The 26,793-nt window shown below is 37.1% G+C and overlaps 1 protein-coding gene across 3 annotated transcripts in view; it reads left to right on the top strand.

Annotated features, from left to right (window-relative positions):
- HOMER1 (homer scaffold protein 1) overlaps positions 1-26,793 on the top strand; it is a 187,064-nt gene that overhangs the window by 23,387 nt on the left and 136,884 nt on the right. Inside the window, exon 3 of one of the 3 annotated variants that reach the window (XR_012505306.1) lies at positions 8,744-8,882. The exons of 1 other annotated variant lie outside the window; for it this stretch is intronic. The gene's annotated coding sequence lies outside the window, so the exon portion shown is untranslated. Of the gene's footprint in view, positions 1-7,811; positions 8,883-26,793 lie in introns of all 3 variants that reach the window. One more of the 3 variants, XR_012505296.1, reaches the window with a different exon arrangement.

Here is a 26,793-nt window from a genome sequence, read left to right as displayed (position 1 = left end):
TTCTATGGCCCCACCTCTCCCTAAACCCCACCCCTGACTCTCTTCCAGCTCCAATTAAATGACTCCACCACCAGGGTGAAATTTCTCACCTGAAAATGTAGTCACGCATCCCTGGTGCTCGGTGTTCTTTATGGCAGCTAATAACCCACAGAATAAAATCTCGATTCCTTCACCATCTACCCCTGCCTACCTGTCCAGCTGGATCTTATGCTGGTCCTCTCTTGCCCTTCACAGACTCATGAGTCCATGATTATCTTTTTTTCCTGCCTCCATGTATTAGCATATTTATTCCTCCTGCCTAAAATGTCCTCCTTCTCCTGCTCAGCAACTCGAGTACAATTTTTCTGCAAAATCTTCTCACCTATTCAGGCCAAATTCTACTTACTCTTCACATCTTAGTTCAAAATGTCTCCCTTTCACGTGCTCCCTTTGCGCTTTGTTGCGATCTTTGCAGCTTTCACTGTACATGCTGTTCCTCTTCTAGAATGTCGATTCCTAAAGAGGGTTGATCATGTCTTTCCATGTTGCACAATGCCTGTACCTAGCAAACGTCTAACTTTTTTTGGTGCATGAATGATTATTTTCTGGTATCCTTGACCCTGGACCAGTTTCATTTTGTAAATTTAATTTTTTAATTTTTATGTTTTAATCATTTCTGTATACCAGTTTAGCCTCCTTCTTTTACTATCATGTAAGTAGTTATAACAGCCTTCTCTTGGGATAGCTTTACTGCATCAAATACAACATTCTGGCTTAAGTTAGGGTTTTCATAATGATAAGGAACAAAGAATTACTCAAGCTAACTCAGGGAAGGGGTGGTGGTGGGGTTGTTCTGAAGACTGCAGAGATATTGCAGGGATCTCACAGGAAGCCCAAGGGAAATGTGGCTTGTATGGAGCAGTTTCTTGGTCTCCTGTCACGTCTTCACATCATTCTATGTATGTCATCTACTCACTCTCTCCCAGCTCCATCTGTTTTCAATTTCCTGATAACTTGCCTATGAATTTTGGCTACCAGTCAAGTCCCTGGCATCCTTTCACCCTTTGCCCCCACTACTTCCTCTCTTTTTCTCAAATTTCAGATCCACAAGAGAGGACTCTAACTAACACAGCTCAACTACTTGGGCCAAGCCACATTCATTCATTCATTCATTCATTCAATATTGATGGAATAAGTAATGTATGCTTGGCACTCTTCTAGTTGTTGGGGTAAAAGCAGTGGAAGAGACAGATGAAAATGTCTGCTGTTACAGAGCTTCCATCCTATTAGCCACAGACAGGTTCCTGAAGTGGCTATCCCTAGATCAGAGGCCACTCTTCAGCACCAGCATCTACGGTTGGAGGTGGAGAGGCAGAGGCATGTGGTAAAAAATGTGGACACCTGGTCAGCCAAAAAATAAGCAGGGCAGATTCCCCCAAAGAGGTGTATTCAGGCACAGAGGGACTTCAGGGCAATTTTAGTTGGAATCTTTCCTTTATTACTCAAATTTCCTGAGTTTATTCTCCTTCACTTCTTAAATACCTCATATATTGTTTTAAAAACAATCTTTTAATCTTTTCTTTGATTCGTTCAAGGCTACCATCATATCTGAGAGCATTCTTACATCTACTAAGTATGTGTCATCTTGAAAGTAATTTGGAAAGAAATTACTTAAAGAAAATCTAGGGTTTGTAATTTTTTTAATACATAAAGAGTGTATCCCGAGGCAGGATGGATAACTTTTTATTCTTGACTTAAGTGTATCACCTCACTTTGCAACTAATAAATACTGTTATTCCCATTTATATCTATAGTTAGAGAAAAAAGAAAACTTTAGAAACCTTTAGTACCAGGCCCTAAACTCCACTAAATTCCATCTTTCTTTGTGAGTCTGCCTGTCTTTGTGGGATCACTATGTGCGCATGCACAGGTGGGTTTGTCTGTGCACAGGTCTATGTGGCTTAGAATTCTCACTGTCCCTTGGCAGCTCCATCTCTACTTCTTTGTTGTTCATCTTTCTCTCTGTCTTCCTCTCCTGCCTCTCTGTCTTGTTCTCACTCCTCTTCCACACCCCCTGAGTCTGTTGTCTCCCTTAATTAAGTAGGACATTGAGCTGAGGGCAATGTTTTTTCCTGGTGCCACCACTTCATTGGGCTGGAACTGGAGATGAGTCCCTCAGGACTGGATTACCATTTGGTAGCAGGCTGAAAATTCAGTTAGCTGTCAACAGGTGAGAAGTAATGACCCAGCCAGAGGCCCAAATTGGAAGACGTTTTTTCTTATTAGCCTTTAACGTAACTATAGCTAAGTATCCTGTTCTACAATCCTCTGCTTAAACTAGTCCAGGTTCACTTAGGCCCACACAGATTAAATTTGCCATAAATCTTCTCTTAGAATCAGCAGTCTACAGGGATATCCTGGTTCCAGAACTGTAGACTTCAGAGCAACTTTTTATAAAGAAATTCTTATAAGCAGTTTCCACTCTATTTTTAAGCCCTAAGTGGATCTGTAACTATTTGCTTAGGACTTCTAGAAAGAAAACATTCAGTTAATTTCTTGAAACTTCCCTGTTTCTGTTTCTGACCTCATATTTTGGGCCTCATAGCAAAAGAGAGAGACAGAGAGAGAGAGAGAAAACAATTTTTAGCATAACCTAGACCTGAATGGAAATCCTAAGAAGATACTCTTTCAGGCAACAGGCAATTCTACCACTGCGGACTAACTTCTTCCAATTTCTTCCAGCCTCGTATTGATTTTTATACCTTCACTTGCCATCTATCTGTTATTGTTTCCAACAGCTTTAGCAGAATTTCAAAATCTTTTTTTAACTTGCTTTTTTTTTAATTTTGTTTTTTAATTGAAGTGTAATTGACTTACAATATTAGTTTCAGGTGTACAGCAAACGTTTTAGTTATACAAATAAATATTCTTTTTCAGATTCTTTCCCACTATAAGGTATTACAAGATATTGAATGTAGTTCCCTGTGCTATGCAGAAGGCCCTTATTGTTTATCTACTTTATCTATTGTACTGTGTATCTGTTAGTCCCAAACTCTTAATTTATCCCTCCCCTGTCCTTTTCCCTTTGGTAACCATAGTTTGTTTTCTACGTCTGTGAGCCTGTTTTTGGTTTGTAAATAAGATGTATCATTTTTTTAAGATTCTGCATATAGTTGGTGTCATATGGTATTTGTCTCTGTCTGACTTACTTCATTTAATGTGATAATCTCTAAGTCCATCCATGTTGCTTTAAAGAAACTCGCTTTGAGAGTGATATCAGACCTTCCCTCTCTTGTTCTAAAACATTTTTCGTTATGTCAAAATAACCAGAGTTTTCAAATAATTTGTTTGCTTTTTCAACAAACATTTAGCCAACTAGGGCTGGATACTGGGAAGCTAAGTAAAACAGACAACTATCCTGGCATTCATGGAGTTTATGTCCTAGTGAAGATGGGGGAGACAATAAACAAAGTAACTAACAGTTATGTACTATGGAGAAAGGTGAAGTTCTGTGGGAAAAATAGAGGAAGGCAGGTGGATAGGCAGTGGGAATTGCAATATTTAAGTAGCCAGGTAGGCTGAGTCTTTTGAAACAGTTTCATGTTTTCTACTCTTAGCTTAAAGGAAAGAAATGTCCATTTATAATCCTCCCAACTATAAAAAGGTGAAATAGTATTTCTAATTGCTTTTGTACTTCTACACCCTTGATTAAGTATTTGCTGTGGCTCTATCTTCTGCCAGGGGGAAAAAATACTAAACCAGAGTTTATGGTTTGCTGGTTGTCTGCAGCTGCTTTACTTGATTGCCTTATAGGAACATTCTACTTTCTGAAGTGAATGGCAATCTTGGGCATCAGAAGACCTATCTCTTAGAGTTGATGATCCCACAAAAAGAGAGTACAGTACTCTAGAATCTCTGGGACCAAAAACCTCTGGCGAAGCCCCCTGATTTTAGTTATTTCAGACTAATGCAGAAAAATCTTACATGCATTCACATCAAATGACAGTACTAAGCGACTATAAATATTTGTGGATTAATGTAGCATGTAATTTTCATTGTTTTCCCACATATGAATATGGGCTTGAATTCCCTTGAGCATGATTCTTACCAGCCAGGTTAGTCATAGGGCATCTGACCAGCTTGCAGTCAGCCAAACCAGCGCTTCTTCACCCTGGCTGAGACTAGAATCATCTCTTAAAATTACCAACACATGGGCCCTTGATTCCAATTAAATCAGAATTAATTTGGAGGGTGCAGCCCAGGCATCAGTATTTTTTCTTTAATTCCAATTACACAAGGGATTCTAATGCATAGTCAGGGCCAGGAACCTCTGCACCTCGTCTGTCAGCCTCCTGGTCAGCACTGCTGAGGTTCTCCGATGGTCATTAGCGATCTACTACCTCCAGAGAGACCTGCGCTTTCACCTCACTTGCTTTTTCTTTTAACTACTTTCCTCCCTTCCCTTTACTTCTTGCCCACTTCTTTTCTGCTTCTGCCTCAGGCCTGCCAGCAGTACCTGGTAAGGTTGTTTGGCCCTGGTGGGCCAGCGCTGGGCTAGGTTTTCAGCTCTCTGATGCAAAACACACTGATCTAATTACCTGCAGATCGCCCAGTCATCAGTTCTGCAGCTGTCTCTGTGCTTCTCTGGGGCCCCTCCACCCCCTGCCAGCCTGGCTGCCCTCCATGGCTGGTGCTACACTCGGGGCCGGCCCCCAAGATGGCATGCTTTGGCCTTCAGAATTCCTGTTGAATTCCTGTTGAATATGCACTATCGTAGCATCTGAATATGCTCTTGGTGTACATAAGGCATGTCATCATCTGGCTCTCTGACCTTACTCCCCACCACCGCTACCACAGTTCTCCACACACACCCACACCCACACATCCCCTTACATTATCACATTTTCCTACATATACCTGTTTGTTTCTTTCTTCAATCTGGAAACTTCCTCATTCTTCCAGTTTCTAACTCAATTGTTGCTCCCGTAAGAAGTCATCCTAACTCCTCAATTATAGTGTTGTTCCCAGTGTATCATGACAGCTTATGTGCTTATGTTCCTGGCTCCTCATCTAGACTCAAGGCAGAGGCTGGGTCTTTATCATACATATTTTAATTTTAATTTTTAAAAATATTTTTATTTATTTATTAATACTTTACTTATTATATTATTTAATTATTTTATTTTGTCAGGGGAAGGTAATTTGATTCGTTTATTTTTAGAGGAGATACTGGGGATTGAACCCAGGACCTCGTGCATGCTAAGCATAGGCTCTACCACTTGGGTTATACCCTCCCCCCACTTTACAGTACAAATTTTAAAAGAGATAATAGCTTCTCGGTAAATACTGAATGGAAGAAAGACTGAATGGACCCATAGTCTCTGGATGGCAAACTACAGCTTGCCTGTGGACCACATCCAGCCCATCGCCTGTTTTTGTAACTTAAGTTTTATTGAAACACAGCTACATCTTTTGGTGTATGTATTGTATGAATACACCCATTTGGATGTAAGAATAAAGTTTTATCGAAACATAACCATGCTCACATGTGTTGTCCGTGGTTGCTTTAGTGCTGCCCAGGCAGACTTGAGCAGTTGCCATAGAGCCCACATAGTCCCCAGAGCCTAAAATATTTACCATCTGGCCTTTTGCAAAAAAAAAAACAATGTGCAGACCCCTCACTTAAAAGAAACCTGAGAAATCTTGTATTGTGTCCAGTAGAAAGATAATGCAAACCATATAGGAAATTTTAAATTTCCTAGTAGCCACATTAAAAAGAAGAAAAGAACATAGAAAACAAACTTATGGTTACCAAAGGGGAAAGGGGTGGAAGGGGTAAATTGGGAGTTGGAGATTAGCAGATACAAACTACTACATACAGAAAAGATAAATAACAAGCACCTACTGTATAGCACAAGGAACTATATTCGATAGCTTGTAATAACCTATAAGGAAAAATATGAAAAAAAATGTATAATGGAATCACTATGCTGTACACCAGCAACTAACACAACATTGTAAACCAACTACATACTTCAATTTAAAAAAAGGGAAAAGAAACATAAAAATAATTTGAGTAATATGTTTATTTAGCCCCAGATATCCAAAATGTTATCATTTCAACATTAATTAATATAAAAATTATATAATGAGATACTTTACACTTTTTGTAGTACTAAGTCTTTGAAATTGTATAGATATTTTATACTTACAGATCACCTTAATTTGGACTGGTGCTCAATAGCCTTGTCTGTAACTAATGATTATCTTATTGGACAGTCCTAGGACAAATCCATCTGTTTATAGTTGAAGAAATTGGTCCAGAGAGTTTAAGAGTTTAAAGTCACATAGTGGAAAAATCAGGCACTAGACCTATCTGTCTATTCCTTGACCCTCGATCCTTCCACATTATATTGCCCTTTAGTCTTGTTATCTGTTGATTAGAAAAGATAATGATAAGAAGACATGGTTTCTAATTCTGTACAAGCATAAGTTGTGTGACTTTGGGATAGTTCTTAGCTTCCCAGGATTTTCATTTTCTCGTCTCTAAATGCATTGGATTGAATGATCTTTAAGCTCTAATGTTATATGAACAATCAAACATATTGATTTGAAAACCAGTATACACGGCGGTCATTTTGCCCAATAATTCTGTTCTTGAGAAGCTGTGTGTAAATATGAATTCAAGACCACGTAGGTTGTCACCATAACTGAAAACTTTTAGAGGCCAGAATTTTAAATAATTCATTCATTCAAATTTGCATTTCAGTAATCAGAACCAAGCCTAAAGCCTGATACACTTGTCACAGAACCTCTCACAACATCAGTGTTAGGTTCTTAAGAGATTTTGGAAGTGGTCAGAGAAGACAATTGCTGAACATTGAAAAAGCAAAGAAGGGACTGGTGTTAGGCCCCATCTTGGGCAGCAGAATAGTTTCCTTTCTCTGCTAACCAGCATCAGGGCTGTCATAAATGACAGATAGAGTAGGACAGTCAGAAAATGAATCTGTCATAATATCTACAGGAAATTAGGGGATAGAGAACTGTGCCCATGATTAGATAGTCAAATTTTATTTTGCAATACCAAATTTTATAACAGAATCAATACCTTTATTAAACTTGTACACCAAATCACAAAAGAAACATAACAATGTAGAAGAAAGATTCAGAAATGGAAGTGAGCAGGCACCAGAGATGCATCTTTTTTCCAAGTTTGCCTAAGACCAGCTGTGTTCACTTTTAAACTTACTCACATCTTGCCCCTCCCTCACAACAGAAAAACATTTTTTTTCCTTCCAGAGACAGAAGATTACAGCAGAGGGCAAAAGGTATGTGCTTTGGAGTTAGACAGACCATGATATGAGCCCCAGATCCTCATTTTTAAAATTATATGGACTTAAAAAAATTATATGGCCTTGGCACAAGTTTGTGTGTCAGTTTCCTCCTCTGTAAAATATGCATGAAAATAGTACTTGCCACATGGGACTGAAGATTAAATGAGGCAATATGGAAAAAGGTTTTAGTACAGTGAGTATCACATTTTAAGTTCCAAATTAATCTTTGATATTATTCTTTTTTTAAAAAAATTTTGTTGAAGTAAAAGTTTACAATGTTGTGTTAATTTCTGGTGTACAGCATAATGTTTCAGTTATACATATATGTACATATATTTGTTTTCATATTCTTTTCCATTATAGGTTACTACAAGATATTGAATATAATTACCTATGCTAATACAGTAGAAACTTGTTGTTTATTTTATATATAGCAGTTAGTATGTGCAAATCTCAGACTCCCAATTTATCTCTTCCCACCCCCTTTCTCTCCTTTAGATATTATTCTCATTCTGAAAATAGGATTCAAGAAGCAGGAGAGGAACTACCAGTGTGCTATACCTGCAACTGGTTGTCCGTGTCTCATGACTGGTCCACCACGTTTATGGAAATATTGGTGATATACATTCAATTGTGTACATATAAATTAGTGTAACTAAAGCATTTCACAGGGAACCTGATTGTGCCATTGAATTCTCTGTCCTTAATGCCTCAAAATCAGTGACTGGGCAGCTGGACATGATGGTGTGGAATCCCTGAGGGAAACTCACTGCACATTTTGCTGTTATTACTTGATAAGTAAATTCTTCAGAATTCTAAAACTGAGTTTTGCTTCTTTATGGCAGTATTTCATCTTGATAAGCTTGTGCATTGATAGTTGACTACAGAATGGTTTTGTTAATCTTCCTTTTTTCTGGGAAAAATGACATGGGAGGTTAAGTGCCTTCAGGTTTACATCCCATATTGGGAAACTTGCCCTCAGGCACCAAGAGATTTTGTAAAACAATCTTCAGCATTTGTTCAGCCAGCAGAGAAGAGGTAGTTTCCCTTCCCAGCTGACTCATTGTTCAGAATGGATTTCCTGCAGAATGGATTCAACTCACTCAGCATATTTGGAACTATTGGCCAGAGATCAAGATGACAGCCCCAGGGATTCCTTCCTGGGACATTTATCAAGGAAAACTCAGCCCCTTAGATAGAACAGCAGGTTGGTTTTCAACTAGTCATCAGCTCCTGTTGAGCTAGGAAACTACCATTTACTTTATAATTTAGAGTACTTAAAAGAAATGTACTATAATAAAAATAACTAACATTTATATAACACTTACTAGGCGCCACAGTTCTGGATGTTTTATTTTAATTAACTCATTTAATCTTAACAACAACCCTATGAAGCAAGCACTGCTATAATTATCATCCCTATTTTACAGATAAGGAAACTGAAGGACAATAGGGTTAAATAACTTGCCCAAGATGACACAGCATGTAAGAAGCAGAGCCTGAGATCAAACCTAGGCAGTCTGGCACCAGAGTCTGTGCCTTTACTTTCCTCTCCCACCTGCCTGCAAGGTAGGGGTACCTTTTTATTTTTGACCAATTTTTTCAATGGAGCTGTAAATATATAGTTTTAAAAGTCTATTTAATCAAAACAATTTACAATAATTGATTTTGATACTAAGCAATTTGTACTCTTAAGAACTTTAATGATTAGTTCCTTCCAAAAATGATTATAGAATTATAATATGTTTTATTTTGTAGATAAAAACTGAGACAGACAATAGGAAGTAGATTCCTACCTTCCTTCTCTTCCTGTTGTACTCCTATTCATTCCTCAAAACCCAGGGGTTCATTACTTCTTTCTCTGCTACTCCTACAACTATACACATATGTACAATTGCATTCATTGCATTGCATGGTGATTATTTGTGTGTTTCACTTATGATCCCTGCTTAACAGGACTGGATCTGTATTTTTCTTCACATTTGCATTTGTGCAATAAAGTCAACAGACAACAAAGGCTTACTGAACTGTGTTTGAAGAAAAATGCTTAAATTTAAATAGATTTCTTTTATTAAAAGTGTCCTTTTTCAGCTGATTAAGCAGATTTAATATCAGAGAAAGTTTGGAGATACGTGATCACTAATAGCTACTCTTAAAAAAATTTTTCTTATTTGAAATACTGGGTGTGAAAAAAAAATGGAATAACTTAACTGCATTCATTCTAAAGAACTGTAGTCTTTACATCATGAAGTGCTTATAACCCATTCTCCCAACATTTATAACTATGTGGCTATTCATATTTATCTACCATTTATTCTCAAATCTTTTGGGGTCAAAGTCATTGTGATTTGATTTTTTCTTACTATTTCACTATTGTATCTCAAGTATTACATCTAATTATATATTATATAATTATATATATAATACTTAGGTATTATAATTAGAAAATGGATCCTTGCTTTTTCATATGTTTTCTACATGCTGTCACTTATCATGATTCTATGAAGCAAATGTTACTGTGTACAGTATAAATTTTTTTGCAAATATACAAACACCAGATTTTAGCTGAAAAAAACAAAGAGCATGGTATTGCAGGTCAATCATACACAAACACATTTATGTTACAGCTTAATTTTCACCTATTTTTACAAGAATAAAAGTAAAGTAATTATGTTACTTAATCTTTGATTAAAATTAGTTGAAAACCAATATAGCTCTAACATGTTCTGTTGTAACTCACCTAGTGGTCAATCTTACCAGCTTTTTAAACTCCTCAATTAATGTAATTTCTGCTGTTAAACATATTATTTATTTAAAATTAAAGCAAAACTGAAGTGTATGCTATCTTCTGACTGGTTTCTTAAGTTTATTATAGTTTTTTTATTAAAGTTTGGAGTTTGCTTATGACCTTCTAAGATGATTAAATGTGATTTCATATGTTTAAATTACAAACATATTGGTATTTACAGTATTTTTATTATAAGCAGTATGGATCCTGGACCTCAGATTTCCTAAGGAGTTTTTAGGAACTTGTGATAAATATTTAATAGAGGATGTGAGCTTTCTTTTTTTATTTTAAATCTTTATTGTTTTAGAAAGGGATATTATTTAATTCATTTGTATTTCCTCTATATTCTCATATGATAATGCCAGAGGGGACAGAGTGAGCTTGTGGAACCTAACTTCCAAATCCCAAAAGGCTTTTTACATTGATAATGTTTGCTTATAATGGAAGTGTATTGAAGAAGCTGAAACAATTAGACAGTCGTAGAATACCAAAAGAATGATTTCCTCTCTTACCCTATGTTTGCAACTCGTTTTGAAGAGTTCTAAGGGTCAGTCTAGAACCAAACTATTTTTGCAAATATGGTATTGAATGATTTTTTTCCTTCATGTGCATCCTTTGATGTGTAAAAGGAAGCCATAATTTTTGTGAAATCATCATTTAAAAAAAACATTTTGTATTTAAATGTGTGGCTTACCCAATTTTAAAGCAATAATGGAAAAAATTTTAAATCACCTACAACCCCACCAACTTCACAAGTTGAGATTTTCTTATTTTATTTGTCTGTATCAGATTTGTTTCATGTATTGCTAAATAGCCTGTAACATGAGAATTTTAAAAAAATTTTATTAATGAAAGTACCAAGAATTGAACCCAGGACCTCATGCATGCTAAGCATGTGCTCTACCATCGAGCTATACCCTCCCCTCTGTAACATGAGAATTTTAAGAACATAGTTTCCTCTATGTTCAGCCATCAACTGGGCATTTTAACTGATTTGGGGAGGGACAAATAAAGGAAAAGGGATCATTCATCTCTGAAATGGCAGAATCTTTTAAATATCTCCCTTCACAAACAGTCCACACTCTTATTGCTTTGCTCCCAATGGCAAGCAGCAAAACTAACTTTGGTCATTACCAGAATTTTCTTTTGCACAAATCCAAGTTGACCTTGTTCAACTTATGTTCAAGGTATTTTTGTTGATTTCTCTCTGGGGCTTAGAGTGCATTCAACAAACATGTGGACCTTTGATTTATTGGTCACAAACAAAAGCTAAAAATCTTATAAGAGGGTAAAACTCATCTTTGTTTCAGCTTATGTTAGCAGGAAAAGTTGTTTTAGCTCCATGGAGACTCTGAACCTTATTTTGAACTTATTGCCTGGTGCCTTAGAGCAGTGAGATCAAAATTTTGAGGCATTTTTTTCAAGCTCCACAATTCCAAATTGTCCTCAGCAAGTTGAACTAACTCTATTTGGCTTTAGCAATTCAAACCTTCAATATATCTTTCAATATATGATTGAATGTCAATCATATCTGCTGATAAATGCATTTAGGTTTTGTTTGAAGCCTAGGTGTTTTATTCATGTGTAAAAGCCTTGACTTTTTATGCTCATGAAAAGAGTATAAGCTCATTATTTTAAATAATCCAAACATTACAAAATTATTGTAGAAAGTTAAGCTTTTGTGATATGGAGAGCCATTATTAATAAAGGAGTAGCAATATTTTGCAAGAATATTTTCCTGCTTAGTAGCATGCATTACTATATAGAGACTTTTTTCAGTAATTCCTTGACAATTATTTAGCTCTTAGAAACATATAAATCATACAATACATACTGCTTTGCACGTTATGTTTCTCATTAATATCTCTTAGGTATCTTTCCATGTTAGTACTTGTAAAGTCTACTGCATTCTTTTCTTTGGCTATATAGCAGTCCATGATACAAATGTACCATAATTTATTTAAATAAATATATAATCATGGACACATGGGTTGTTTCCAGGTTGGATTTGTTGGTTTGTTTTTGTTTTGTTTTGCCGTACCAATGTTGCAGTGAATATCCTTTTAAAACTACCTATATACATTTGGAACACAATATTTTAAAGCATTAAAAAGAGGTAATGGAATAATACTGTTTTAATGTATGTATTTCATTCTTGTTAGCACTCCAGATTATTGTTGCCAGCATACCAAACTTGTAACAAATAACATTTCAAAAATGTAATTCAATACCTTTACTTCTAAAGAATAGGTACATTTTCCTAGAACTTGAAAATATTGACTTACAAGTGGCCTTCCAACACATTCTTTTATGATTCATTGAATAATACTGATTCCTTGACCATTATATAACCCTTCGGTTTACAAAGCATCTTCACATAATTATCTCATCTGACTTCACATCAATGTGATGATCAATGTGATGTATGCAGCACTGGTTTATAGGGAAAAAAGGTGCTGACTCGGAAATTCTCTCTGCCTGAAATAGTTATATAGAGCATAAGTCCTTTGTTCTGCTAACTCAAGGAGTAAGGCCACTGTCATGATAAGAGTGTTATATCATACTGTTACCTTAATGTGAAAAAAACACTTACGAGTCACTTCAATAACTGGTTTTCAAGCGTTTTTATTTAATTGTCTGATATCCAGAGGTTAGACTCACAAGGCATTTATTAGCTAAGTGCTCCAATAATTGCTACTCTAGAACCAAGTATTTCAAAGACATTTATGCAGCAGTTGTTAATGATGGATGAGTTTCAGCACCACTTTACCTCATTTGGAGTTGGGAGAACTGAGAGTAAAGGCAGAACAGAAAAGTTCATAGAGTGCAGCACCCAACAGAACAGTGCTTGCTAAAGCCTTGGAAATTCCTCTCTCCACCTGTTATTATTTTTGTATTCTTATGACCCTTCCTTTACTCAGTGCCTGTCATGGTGGGGCTGGCAATAAATGGTGAAGCTTTGTTTCTCACACTCCTGGTAGAAAGCAGGCTCCTGTGCAGGGAAAGGAAATCTTTCTATGTTTCCTCCTGCTTTGGGAAAGGAAGCAACTTGAATGACTATTGTTGCAGTAGCTGCAAATCTATGTTGCCTCATGAGTGGCTCTATCCCCACCCTCAGTTTAGTTGAGAATGCACTTCTGAACTTCCCCTCTTCCTACATCTACTGTAAAATGCACAGGACCTCAAAATCAGCTTCCAGATCTGGAATCTTACCAATTCAAGCCCCTCTTGCTGAATACGAAGCATTTCTAACCAACCGTGATTCTACAGGGTGGCTACATCAATACTGAAAAGCAAAGTACACTACTTAAAGACCAACACGTTGCTGATAATACTTTGAAATTCTGGTGTTCTGTTCTTTCCCATCAGCACAATTACAGAAAGTTGATTTGCCCCTCATTCCATCTGTCCAATATTACTTTGTACTTCTCAAAGTATACTTGACTGTCAAATCAAGCTGGTCTTTTCATTGTCCTATGTGTAATACCTACCTCTTTGCCACCTTTCTTCCTAACCTTATATTTTTCTCTCCCCTACCAGTCCTTCTCCTCTCTTGTCTAACTGAATTCTAAACAAGTTTGAGAACCAGCCCCCACGTCCTGATAAAGCCTTTCCTGCTATGACAGAGAACCCACTGACATCTGTACACAGGCAGAGAAACCCAACACCTTTCTGCACATTCTGTCTTTCCCCTCCCAACCTGTGGTTGAAATATCAAACTTGTACTCCTGACATTCAAGCTCTTAAAATAGTGTCTTGTTTATTGGATTGCAATAATCATATTAGGCACCAGAGTGTAGTGTATGCCTCTCCGATTCTCCCACCCCTGGGGCCTTCTCTCTGAACCAAGTAGGGAGCAAGGTTGAGTTTTAGTGTACATCTCTGGACCTATCAGAGGACCCCCATTGAAGTTCCAGAGTCAGCAACAATTTCTTACTCACACAGTGTATGGGAATGATGGATGGTTTCAAACTGATGAAAGGCAAATGCCCTACCTCTCTTCTTATTTGGCTAACAAATTCCCCTTACATACACAAGAATGGCCTCTTGACCCTCATGGTGTTTGTACAGCAGGTACCTTTGGACACATTTCACTCACTCAGGATATTTCCAACATGAGTGAGATTCCATGGTGGTTAAAATTTCACTAATACTCTCTTATTCAGAATAATATATTTTATAAGCCTAATAAATAAAAATGTTTCCAATTCAGAAAATTAAAAAATATAAGGAGTATGGACTATCTGGAGGGTGAGCATTTCCTATGATAATTTTATCTCGTGTCTTCCTGACCACTCCTATGAACTACCTAATTTAAGACTTAAAGTCCTGTGTTACATGTGAATTGTTTAATATATTGACCATGGACTTTTAAACTAGATTATAAACTTCTCAGGGACAAGACTTATGATCCTGAGTGTATTAAGATGTTCAATACATACTCACTGATTGAAATCAATGTCATCTTTAGATTGAAGTGCTTAAATTCCAGTCCAACAGGTTTTAGTTAAGAGATGGTGAATCATAAACCTAATTACCACCCCCCCCAAATAAATAAAATAAAATATAGGAAAAAAATGAGGGCAGGGGTACAAGGAGGGGCTGGATGGAGGAATTACAAAGTGGCATGAGAAAACATTTAAAGGTGCTGAATATAATATATTCATTATCTTGACTTTGGTAATGCTTTCACAGGTGTATACATATTTCAAAACTTACATTGTATACTTCAAATTATGAGCAGTTTATTGTATGTCAATAATATCTCAAAAAAATCTGGGGTTCTAGGGGAGAAACAAAATTCACTCTAGGTGGTACAAATGAAAACAGTTTCATGAAAAGACTACTCAGAGATATACAGGCAAGGTGAAGAAAAGAGACAAAGTAGGGTGACGCAGCCAGCAATCAGCTACAGAGGGAGGGCCATTTTTCCCCTGGGGATGAAGGAACAAACGAAATAGAGTTAGCAGAACCCAGTGAGAGCTGGAGCTGGGGAAAAAAAAAAGATTGATCTGGAGAAAAATGTGGTTGAAGAGTCACGAGCAAGAGCTGAAATATCCTAGTAGGGGGCAGGGGAAAAATACCCAACTTTCCACCCTCAGATCTCCTGTGTGTTCCAGCTCACAGGGAATCATGGAGTCAGCAAATTTCAGTCTTCTGAGGCATGGAACAGGGCAGAGAAGGGTGGAGAAAGATTGCGGTGGAGAGAACTTGGGCAGGATTGAAGGGGTGGGAAGGGAGGCACACAAAATAACCAGCAGGGAAGGCTTCTCCATTATAAATGGAAACAAGAAAAGGTTGAATTATTAGGTACAGAATAAGAGAAGCCTAGAAATCAAAAAAATTATCTGGCAAAAACTAAGTCTGACTTAACTAAATTTAAGCCCTGACTCTATTCATTTTCTTCATGAGATCACTCTGAATACAATCTGAGTAATGAGAATAAATACTCTGTTACATTGAAACTTTCAATTATTGTAATTTACAGTCAAGCAGTGAACATGTATAGCCATCATTCAGAGCAATGAATAAAATTCATTTGCAAATATAACTGCCATCACACTCAACAGTGGGATCTGTACTGCTTAATGAGCCCTTTGATGGTTTGTTTTGTTCTGTTTTGTTTTGGGGGGGGTTTTGGCTATGATGTAAAATAATAGAACACATACATTCCTCCTGTGTGGAGAAATTGTTATGAATAATATCAAACTGTTCTCTTTAAATTCAAAAGAGAAGCACATTTTAACATTTTAAACTTTTGTTTGGTGCCTATCCATGACCATGTAAGATTAGTTAATATTTACATAAATAGAATGACAGAACATTAAGGGTCGTGTAATCTGCCATCACATTTAACAGATAAAGAAACAGGCTCCCACAAGTCACCTGCCCTTGGTCAAATAAATGGTTGTGGCAAAATCAGCCCAGGATGCAGACTGTCAACATCCAAATCTGGCCACTCTGGTTCTAGAAATGCTTGATTTAGTGCCAATTAAATGGCAAATAGAGGTTAAGGGCAAAAGTTTGGAATTAGGCAGATTAGTGTTTAAATTCAGCTGGTCCGTAGGCAAGCAAAAAATAAATTCCTGCAGAGCTTCCATTTCCTCTTCTATAAAGCTGGGGTAAATACCCACCTCATTAGAGTTGTGGGTTGACTAAAAAAATACACTTAACATATTTAGCACAATGGTTGGCAATAGCAGAGGTCCAATAAATAAAAGCTATTATAGAGTAGTTTTCTTTGAAAATCAACCAATAATTTAGTTATTGATGATGGTCAATAAGAATTTGAGAAGCAATATGCAGGGAACTCTAAAGACTAAGAAAAGAACCTTTAAGTAAATCAGAAGAGGTAAGCAGAGAATAAAGGAAATTACTTAATTGGTGGGGAAAGGAATACAACAGACAGTCCTAACAGTAAATGAATTGATTTTATGTTTTTCTCCTCCATCTTTACTAAGGAAACATTACCAAGAGTCCTAGTTTTCAATTTTTTTTTGATTAATTAGGCTTTATTTTTTAGAGTAGTTTATCCTTTGATTCACAGAGCTTAACACTACTGGACCCATTGAAATGCTGAAAATAATTGAAAAGCATAAAGCACCGTACTAGACGCAAGGTGGTATTATTCTCATGAATGAGTACTGAGAAGTGCCCAAGACCTAATTAACATGCCGGAAAGAGATGAATTGACAGAACTTGATCTATGTAGGTTTTTAAAGAACATCAAGTGTAAAATGGTGCAGCTGCTGGCAAGTTGTGTACCCTGTTACGGCAAACTTTCCCAGGGACTGATGGATTGCCTATCTGAATTCTATCTAAATGAAGAATTGCAGGCATAGCTGTGGAAACTTACAGATAGTGAGTATCACACTGTACTGGATAAACCAGTTGAATATGTAATTAAATCGTAGGACCATCGGAAAAAATGTATAAAAACCTACTGGGGAAAAGGCATCATAGCTTGTAAGGGAAATTCAAATCGAAATATTATGAAGTCTTTAGAGAAATAAAGACTGTCGTGCCAAAGGGAAAACTAATGGGTAAAATTTATACTTGTAAGACTTCTCCAAAATCCTTATATGAAAAGGCATTTCCTACTATTTAGTAAGAAATTTTGATGAGGTCATCATTGGATTGGCAATACTTAAAAATTAATAAATAAATAAGGATAGGAACCTGACTTAAAATGAGGAAACAGAGTATACAAATCAGTAAGCATGTCTTAATTTGGAGAAGCATAAACAGCAGGGTCTCAGAGATCCTTCTGTGCTGAGACAAATATATTTAAAATCTGTGTAAGTAATCTGGAAGACAGAATATCAGGTTCATAGGTGATATTGAGTTCCTCCAAGTATATCCATAATAGCAATGGGAGAAATGATAGGAAAAATCTGAGAGTTGGGTAAGTAGGCAGAAAGGTAGCAGTTCTCATTCCTCTACACTTAATGCCCAGAAGTGTTGATCCTCTTTCTAGATGAGAGGGTCCCGCGGAGATGCTGTTAGTTAAGGGAATGCCGTGGACTGGAGGGAAGTTCCGTGGAGCTGAAGCCTCAGTGTGCACTCTAAAGGAGGTTCTGGATGAAGGATAGAGGTGGACCACTTTCTCTCTGGGTCCAAACTGTGGGAGGTTCTGTCTTTCAGAGAAGCCTGGAAGGAGTGGGAGGGGCAGAAAAATTATGAAGAGAAGAATTATTATTTAAGGAAAAATGTTTTGTGGAGGTTTAGCTAAAAATTGTAGTAGGTACCCTCATGTACTCTTAAGGGCTCAGTTAATTCATAGGGCGAGCTTTGAGGCCAACTTTGACCGAGGATCTCCAAAGGCCTTTAAAGGGTGATATGAGCCTTTGTCCAAGGATAGGCGTTCTTTAAAGATGAGGAGTTGACTCTAGCACCTATGTAATAAATCCACGCTCAATGATAATCTGCAGTCTAGTTCAGAGATGGAAGAGACCACAATGCAGTGATTCAGGATTCAGAGACTATTGGTCATGAAGTAGAAAAGATTTTGTATTTGAATGCTAGATTCTCTGTTTTTGCTTTCCTTTTACACTTGATAAGATCACAGTTGGTATGGTATGCCTCTGTGTAAAACTCTCACAGGTTTTGGATGCTTTAAAGCAAAGGATTGCATTTTAGTAACAACTTTGAAGTCCATTTCTCTAATTCTTACATAGTCTAATATTGCTTTTCCATTTGCATAGTGCCTCTTATACAGCTGATTATAAAAGGAGGAGGAAGAATACAATTAATTTTTACGTCAGTAAAAGTAACAAAAAACTGATAGTTGCCTTTCATATATAAAGATTGCATTTGCTAAGCATTTGCAATGTACCAGGATTTTATACTTTGTTTAATTATTACAGCAAGCCCTTCAGGTACTATTATTATTCACCCTTTAGAGACAGGGAAACTGAGGCTCAGAGTATTCAATAACTTACCCAGTACTACCTGGCAGGGCCAAGAGGACTCAAGTCAAAGTCTGTCTGATTCCAAAGTCTATGTTCTTAATATCTATCTATCTATCTATCTATCTATCTATCTATCTATCTATCCATCTATCTATCTATCATCTATCTATCTATCTAAACTTGCTGATGTTCTTTAAGTTCATGTATGTATTTGATTATAGTTGGTATAAAAAACAACAAAAGGAAATTTCATTAAAATACTTGCTCATCTTTAATATTTTTCATCTCTACTTTAAAAGTCTTTTCATTTTATTCAACATGCAGCTTACCCTATTAGTAGAGCATCCACCATTACAGATTATAGAAACTATTTTTCAACAGGGACATGCCACTGGATGTTATGACTATTCATGTGCTGGTTCTAATGCTTTCAAACAGATTTGTTTTGTAGTGCTCACTCTATTGCATTTTTTGAATAGGTTGTAAATCTTGTTAAAACCAATAAAAATATAATTTCAGAATGTTTCAAAAGCAATCTCTCATGTCACTAGAATCTCAAATGTTTTCTGTTTCTACTTTCTTCTATGTGTAGTGCAAAAATGATTCTAAAAGTAACTTTATTGTTAGGTATAATTTTTTTTCTAATTACAAAAAGTAACACATGATGACTCAACAATTTAGAACATGTAAAAAGGTATAAAGGGAAAAAAGTATCCAAAATTCCAGTACTCAGAGGTAAAATATGATAAATATTCTAATGTACTTCCTTTGACAACAAAAAATTCCTATGACAACAAAATATTAACTATGGATTATTTTGGAGGATGGTTGAAGAATTTCAAGTAATTTAAAATTATATACATGTACATTTTAAATATATATCTATTTTATATATGTATATATTCATTTAAGATATTCATCTAAGTTTTCAAATACTTTCTCTAAAGTTAATTCCATTTCTCTGTAGGGTGACTATGAGATGTTATGATGATAACCAAAATTTTGGCCAATTTGTCTAGATGAGAATTGAGAAAAATTAATGTGATTTATGTATAACAGAATATTTGAATTTTTGCAAGTTTTAACTTTTTTCTGTTTACAAAGATAATATGTGGTCATTATATACAAATCAAATAACACATAAAAGCATTAAAAATAGCTAACATTTGTGGAGTGCTTTCTACATGCCAGGCATTGTTCTAAGGATTTTGTTTCTATTCAGTCATTTAATCCTCACAAGAATTTTATGAAGTAGGGACATTATTTTATTATTTTTTATTTTACAAATGAGAAAACTTAGGAATCAAGAGGCTAAATAATTTGCTTGAAGTCTTGGTTTACTAGGGAAACAAGTAGGTCGAACAGCATGGTTTTTTTGTTCATTGAGATGTTTTCATGAGAAAGCAAAGATGATGAATTAGAGCCTTGCCATGGACAAATTGTACCTTCTTTTTAGGAAAGAAAATGATCAAGTTCCACACGATGTTCTCATAGATGAAGGTGGTAAATTGAGGGGGGATGGACACCTAGGAGGATCTGGAGCTGGCTGAGCCCTTGGACTCAGAGGACAGGTAGTGGAGCCCTGTCAAGGACATGTCACTACAAAATGACAGAGTTGAGATTCAGACCTAGGCAGGATGCCCCAGAGCCTACACTTAACCACTCCCTAATTTGCCTCTAGGAAGTATACAGAAAAAGAGGCATCAAGAAGAAAGCCAAAAGTCCTCTGATTTCACAACTCATGGACAACAACGGTCATCATTTTGGTAAACATATTTCCAGACCCTTTTTGATCCAAAGCTTACCTGCAGCTGATCTAAGTTTTCCTTCCTCTTCAATTTTTTGGAAAAGCTTCAGAAGGATAGGTGTTAACGCTTCTCTAAATGTTTGGTAGCATTCATCTGTGAAGCTGTCTGGCCCTGGACTTTTGCTTGTTGGGAGTTTTTAAATTACTGATTCAATTTCAGTACCGGTAACTGGTCTGTTCGTATTTCCTATTTCTTCCTGGTTCAGTCTTGGGAGATTGTACCTTTCTAAGAATTTGTCCATTTCTTCTAGATTGTCCATTTTATCGGCATATAGTTTCTCATAATAGCCTCTTATGGTCTTTTGTATTTCTGTGGTTCAGCTGATCTGATTTTTGGCAGAATGTCCTGTGATGCTGTTGGAACATGAGGAACCACTGCAAAGCCATTTCTCACTTGCCTACACCTCTTTCCGGAAGGGTACCATGAGACTGTTTCTCATCATTTCTTAGGTTCTGAGGAGGTATGAGGTTTTTCTGTCTTACCCTCTGCAATGCAATTATGATGCTAACCACCCAGAGTTAGGTCAGATTCCACAGGTTAAGAACACAGTCCCCACAAGACTGTTCTCACTTCAGACACTAGCCATTAGCTCAGGGATTCTCAGCCATCCACACTTCTGACCAACTAACTACAAATTCTTGTGTTGCCATTGTCCCCTCAAGTTTGGTAATTCACTAGAACAACTCATAGAACTCAGGAAAGCACTAGACTTATGATTACAATTTTATTATAAAGGATAAATCAGGACTAGAAAACTGAAGAGACACAAAGGGCAAGTTCTGGGAAGGTCCCAAATATGAAGCTTCCATATTTTTAGGCTGTGTAACCCTTCCACACATCCATGTATGATTACCAATAGGGAAGCTCACCTAAGCCCCACCTAAATTTTTATTGGGGTTTCTTTATGCAGGAAGGATTGATTTACTTACTAGCCAAATGGTTGACTCAATCTCTAGTCCCACTATCCTTCCCAGAGGTTGGGGCTGATATTACCTGGCTCAAAGCCCCAATCCACTACTTAGTGGTTGGTTTTTCTGGCATGACTAGCCCCCATCCTGAGTCATCTCATTAGCAAAAAAAACCCAGGTAAGGTCGAAGGTACCCTCCATGAATAACAGACACTGTTCCCTGGGGAAATTCCAAGGATTTAGCGGTTACCTCCTAGGAACCAGGAATACATGTCAGCTGTAGTCTTTATTATATAACACCACTCGTCCTTAGCACACCACTGCAGGCTATAAAGCTACTTAGCAGCAGCATGTAATCAGCTCCTCAGCAACAAGGTATCCCACAACTTACGTTGCATTGTCATCCAGTCCCTTTTGTTTCTGTGTTGTCCTCTGGGGCCAGGGACATCAGGACCTGGCACCTTTGCTGTTCTTGCTTTTGCTATCTGTATAAGTAATCAACTATCTGAATTTTAAAAGGGCTTGTTGTTTCTTTACCAGCCAAGTATGTTAGCCTTGCTTAATGTATCATGTATCGAGGTAAGAAAATCCCAAGAGGACACGTATGGGGAATTAAGGTGTTTAATTTGCTATAGCCATTTTGATTTTTAAGGACACTCCAATGGAGCTGTTCAGTAGGCTGGATGTGAGATCAGAGCATGGAGGGTAGAGGAGAAAGTAGGCTGTGCAATGGCAATGACTGACACCAGAGAAGAGGATGAGTCCTCTGAAGGAGACAGCTAATGGGAAGGATGACTTTGATGTGAGCTCAGGCTTGAGTAGTCATGAGATCTTTGAATAAAAGAATAACTTTAAGGGTCTTATATCCAATCTCTTACTTGATACAGGCATCTCTTCTACATCATCCCAACAATTGGTCATATAGCCAGTTTATACTTTAATAGACATAATGAGGAAGCAATAGGCCAGTTATTCTTAGGGCAACCAGTTCTACTGATGTAGATCTGATTATTGTTGCATTCTGTCTCATATTGAGCTGACACTTGCCTTTTAACAAATTTTACCCTTGATCTTTTACTATCTCATGGAGCACATATTCACACAGTTATTACCTATTCTTTGGGACAGACATGCTGTGAAGACAGCCATCATGTCTCCCCTTGGTTTTGTCTTCAGCAAGTTAAACATGTGCCTTCATTCACATCTCACATGGCCTTGTCTTGGTCTTCACCACCTTGGTTATCTTGCTGTTTCATCCGCATCTTTCTTAAAATAGAATATCCAGATATTGTTGCATCAGTGAAGAGTACAGTGAAATTACTATTTCCTATAAAATATTACTTCAATTTCTTCTCTTTCTGTAAATGTATTTTTAAACTTAGAGTCTTACTCAAAAAAGGATATGATGGAGATAGGAAAATAAAGTTTATATTAATGTCTGATCCTGTCCTCCTACAATTAAGTTTTAACATATTTGTGTGTTTTTTTTTAAATAATTGATTTGTATTATCAAAATAATACGTGTTTGTGGGGGAAAAAAGTCAAACAATATAAGTGGTATTAGGGAAAAATTTTTTTAAATGCCCCTAATTCTCAAATTTATAATCCCACTCCTTAAAGGTAACCACAATTTAGTTTACTGTATTTACACAGAATTGTTTTTATATTGGGCATCTTTCCTTATCAGCACTATGGATCTATCTCATTCTTTTAAAAAGCTGCATAGTATTTTATTATACTATTATACTATCTTTTATTTACCAGTCCCCTATTGATGGACATAGATGCTGCTTCCTCTCCTTTTTTCATTTTATAGCAATACTATCAATTTTTGTATGTGTTCCTTTGAATACTTGAGAAAGCATATGTGTAGGATAATTTCTTTGAAGTAGAACTCCTGTGTCAAAATTTACATACATCTTCAAGGGTACAGCGATTTACACTCCTGCTAGCAATGTAAGGTAGTACCACGGCCCCTTGAACAATGCTGGCTTGAACTGCAAGGTCCACTACACCAGGATTTTATAGCACTATGTGATTGGTGGTTGGTTGAATGGGAGAAGCAGGGGCGGGGACGTAAAGTTATACTCCGATTTTTTTGTGTTTCCCACTGGGCTGAGAATCAGTGCCCCGACCCCCATGTTGCTCAAGGACCAACTGTACTTGTTTTTCCATATGCCAAACTTTAAAATAATTGTTCATCTAACAGCTGATAAATAGAACCTGATTTGGGCTGGATACCTTCAGTTTGCCCCCACCCCATGCACCCTGCACTCTTCTCCCTGCCCTTTGCATAGACTACATCACTGGACTCCTGTGCCCTCTAGCTTCCCATATGTCAGGTTTAGAAGGAGGGACACCAGTAGAAGATGGGGTGGGGCAGGGAGGGAATAGGTATTATTGATGAAGTTGAGATATTTATTTCTTGGGCTCTCTCTTTGTGGGGACTCTGGGGGCTGGCTGTGACCCTAAAGCCAAGGACCCAGCTCCTGTCCACACAATCTTCTCTGTCTCCAGTTTCTAGCCACTGCTTTCTACTCGTCTTTCAGGCATAGAAGGGTAGTCTCCCCTGCTAAGCCAGATACTGTCCTCTCTCTTAGAGCTTCCTGTACCCTGCCCCACCTTTGTAAGTAGTATCTTTATTAAGCATGCCTCAGGGTATCTAATTTGAATGTTCTGTTTCCTGCCAGTTCTTTTTTCTGGGAGTTCAGCCAGGAGAGATTCCCCAGAATGTTCAGGAGGTATCTCTCAAGAGATGCAATCTGAGCATAGGCCTGAATGACGAGGAGCAGTGTGAAGATCTTAGGCATGTGTGTTCCAGGTGGCAAAGGCCCTGCATTTAGAACAAGCTGATCACAGTTGAAGAGCAGCAGGAATACCAGAGTGGCTTTGGGCCATGTGGCAAATATGTGGTTTGCTAGCCCAAGAGCTATTGCCTCTTATTCCTCGCTGAGAGGGCTCTAATTTTGTTCAGGCCCAATATGAAGACTCAAGAAATGAACCACCATTAGTCTAAGCAGATCATGAAACTTCTGTTCCAAAGTGTCAGTGATTGATTTAGGGATGGGCATGTCACCCAGTTCTGGCCAATGAGACATGAGAGAGAATTTTCTGGGGGCCTCTTCAGTTTTTCTTCCTGATAAGAAACAGGCATGGAGGAGAAAATTCCTGTTTCTTTCCCTCTCTTCCTGCTTTGGATGCTCTTTGTGAGAATATGATGCCTGGAAATGTAACAGTCTTTTAACAACCATGAGACAAAGGGCCAGATATTAAAAAAACAACATATGAAGATTGCAAAGTGAAAAGCTGGAAACAGCCTGGACCCTAATGATACCTTGGACCTTGCAATCCAACTGTAGGGCCACTTACCTTCAGACTTCTTGTTAAGTAGGCAAATAAAAAAAAATCTTATAACTTAAGTTACCATAAGGTGGCGGTTTCTGTTCCTTGTAGTTGACACATCAACTCACACCGTGGCAAGAGAGGGAGTGAGGAATGGTAACCAAGGTAAGAGAAGTGGGCAGGGGCCTACCATGCAGTGCCTATTAGCCAATGCATGGAGCTTGAATTTTATTCTGAGAATAGAGATTTTAGCAGATGATCCAGTCAATACAGGCATATAATACAGATCGATTGATCGAGCGATCTGTCTGTCTATCTATCTATCTATCTATCTATCTATCTATCTATATCTATATACATATTTATCATGTATATGGTAAGAATATAATCCATTATTAGAAAAACAGATACTGAGTAAAGGTAGATTTACCATTTCCATTTTAATTTTTAGAGAAATTATTATTTAGAACCAGGTAAAAAGAAATAAAATTCTCATGGATAATTCATGAACTATCTTGGCTGAAACTCCCAAATGTGAGAATCTTTATGAATGTCTGACCTCTTATGCTTGGAAGAACCCTTAACACGGTTTCTAGAAGGTGTTTGCCTGCTTTAGTCATGTCAGAGTCTTTACTAATTATGTTCTGCTTCAGAGAGTTTGCAATTGTCACCTCAAACCCTTATCTCTCTTTGAAAGAGCCCCCAGTTTTTGCCTCAGTCTTTTCTCTTTGAAAAGAAGGCAACTTCCTTTAAGCATGGCTGTCCTAAATAGCCTGGATGGTGTTTTTCTCCGAGCTGGCACCAAGCGCATCACAAAATAAGGTAGAACATTTAAAACATTTTCCTCATGGTTGTCCTGTTTCCCCATTCAGGAGAAAGATTATTGGTTACCATGGCAATCAGCTTCCACAGCATTCCATTCTAAGGAACTGCACAGGTAGAGGGAAAGCTAAACTTTGCGTTCTTGACTCTAGCTTTCTGCAGATCTGCATATTTGTCCAGCCTGTTCTCTGTAACTGCTGTTTAGAACAATCAACCAACCAAGCAAAGAAAGTGCAGTTAAGCCAGATCATTTTTTTCAAAAGCACTATCACCCCTTCGCTTCTGAATGTTTTTCAAATTTACACAGTTGTACAACGATTTTCTCACAGCACCAATGGAAAACTTTCTGGTATGTTCTTTCACACGTCTGGGATTCTATCTGTATCTCTTTATTTAGAAAACAAATAATGAATTTACAGTAAAAATCAGAGCCAGAGATAGTTCTATGAGATCATTTCCCATGGGCTCTATATTGTATCTTTCCTGAGGATAATTCTCTAACTTCCCTTCCTCCACCATTCCCAAACCCTCTGATAAATACTGCAGATACTCAGAAGAGTAAAAAATCCTCAAGCCATTGCCTTGGAGATGCCAAACACTTATACTCCCGCCCTTGAGACTGTTAACTACCCTGTTTCTGTTCAGAACATTAGTGATAATAGTAAAAGAGAGTTTTAAACAGACCAAACAATTTACTGCCACCAGTAACTGTTAGTGTGGAGGAGATGGAATAAATTTGGAGACTCAATTGGATAAATTCTATTTCCCTACAACTCTTTTGTTTCCTTCTTTTCATTACTTTTAGTCTTTGCTGATTATTTAGTTTCTTTGTAATTATGTGGCATCAATGAGGAATCTAGAGATTTTTACAGTATGGAGAGATATTTTAATCTATTATTTCTACTTATGACTTTATTTGAAGCACTGGTGATATTTTGGTAATTAAAAAGAGGGTACATAAAAAGGAAGTTGCTATTACCTAATGTTAAGCAATTTAAAATAATATCTGGCTTTAGCCCTCTTTCCCTAAAAGTGTTTCTATCTCCTAGATGCCTTTTCATTGAAAAGGTATCGCATGACCAATCTATGAACACCCCATTGAATATTACCATCTCCTATTAAGGGCATGGAAGTAAACTCTGTTAACTAAAACAGATGCCTTCGCCCACAGATTCTAAAATCAGTGGGTATTCATAAACCTTGCCACAAATTTTCAGAGCATAGTGGGAAAAGGGAACTGTTAAAAATTTGAAACTCTACTAAAGTACTTTCTGCCTCTTCCGGTAAAAGAAAATATATTACTTTCTAGGAAGCTCACTACTTTAAAAAACAAAGCAATCAGGATTGGAAATTCATGGCTAGCATTTGGGTTGCATCAGCTCAGTTTTAGAAGAAAAGATT

This window comes from Camelus bactrianus, chromosome 3, assembly GCF_048773025.1.
Source record: "Camelus bactrianus isolate YW-2024 breed Bactrian camel chromosome 3, ASM4877302v1, whole genome shotgun sequence".
In the NCBI taxonomy this organism is placed as follows: Eukaryota; Metazoa; Chordata; class Mammalia; order Artiodactyla; family Camelidae; genus Camelus; species Camelus bactrianus.
Note: the sequence above shows the minus strand (reverse complement) of the source record. Positions and strands in the feature narration are given on the sequence as shown.